Raw genomic sequence first — 1292 nt, forward strand, 5'->3', positions numbered from 1 at the left:
GCTCCCGGCCTGCACATGGCGACGAGGATGGGATCAGGAGAGGGCTCACTAGAACTGGAATTAGTTAAGAACTGCCCTTGGCGTGGTGGAAAACGCCAAGTAGAATGCTTTATAGAACTGGAGGCGCATATCGCTTACCACTAGGCGGGCGGAACGGGTGAGAGGTTTGTCAGCGGACGCCTTTCGCTAAAGGGAGAAGAGGGAGTCTCCGAGGACGGAGCCCTGAGAGAGAGAGAAGTGTGTTTGCTCCCTGCGGCGTTCGGGTGTATTATAAGCGACGAGCGGGTCCTATTTAGGCCCCTCGATACTGTGTCCCTCGCCGGACCCAACCCGGCGGGCGAAACGAACCTGACCTTCACCCGGGAGTGTACCCGATGCCTAAGATGCTCGGAAGAGTGAAGAACCGGAGCCGATCGGCCGGTTCCCTCCCCTCATGGCGGCTAGATTAAGGGGGAGCGAGCTTCCATCCGAGCTCCGCGAAGATCTGGAGACGGAGGAGCGCGCTGCGGATGAGAGGGTGGCCCCGCGGTATGACAAGGGGGGAGAACTGAGTGCAACTTGCCGTACAATTACTGATTTAATGATGAAGAATTTAAGTTTAACAGCCCAGTTGCGTATGGCCGTTCAAGCAGTCAAAGAAGCGGCTGAGAAAAAAGATCTCGGAGCGCCAGCCCAAGATGGTGCCGAGCCGAAGGAGAGCCGCGTGGAAAAACCGGAAAAGAAGGGTGGAGCTTCGGAGGAACCCGTGAGAGTTCAGTCAGCAACTCCGCCCATCGGCGCAGCATCGTCTCCGGCAACCCTGTCCAGCGACGCAGCGCCTCCTCTACCGACCACGCCTTCCTGCCGACGAAAGGGAGAATCGAGCGGAGGAGCGCATCCGCCCCTCCTGCCTGAAACAGTAACAGCAGCAGTGACTCCCGCAGTAGTAGTCCAGCCTGTAACAACATCGACTCCTGAAAAAGCAGCTCGTCCTGTAGCAACGATCAACCCAGTGACTGATGCACGAGATGCTGCCATCAGTCGTATTTGTGCTTGGACAGAATTACAGCAGCTATACAGGAAATCTGAAATGGAGTCTGACGAGGCTATGGTCTCATGGCTGGGACTCATGTCCGCAGAGTTTGAGCTTAACTAACCGTCTAGTTGAGCGTATAAGAGAGGGTAGATTAGAGTAGCAAATATTTGTATTATATGTTTTAAAAATGATAGCATAGTTCCATGGAAATTTTGTAAATATCTTTGAGATACGTTAACTTATTTTTTGAGAGTTTTGTTTACAGATCCGGAACTCA

The sequence above is a fragment of the Alligator sinensis genome, unplaced genomic scaffold (assembly GCF_000455745.1).
Source record: "Alligator sinensis unplaced genomic scaffold, ASM45574v1 scaffold232_1, whole genome shotgun sequence".
In the NCBI taxonomy this organism is placed as follows: Eukaryota; Metazoa; Chordata; order Crocodylia; family Alligatoridae; genus Alligator; species Alligator sinensis.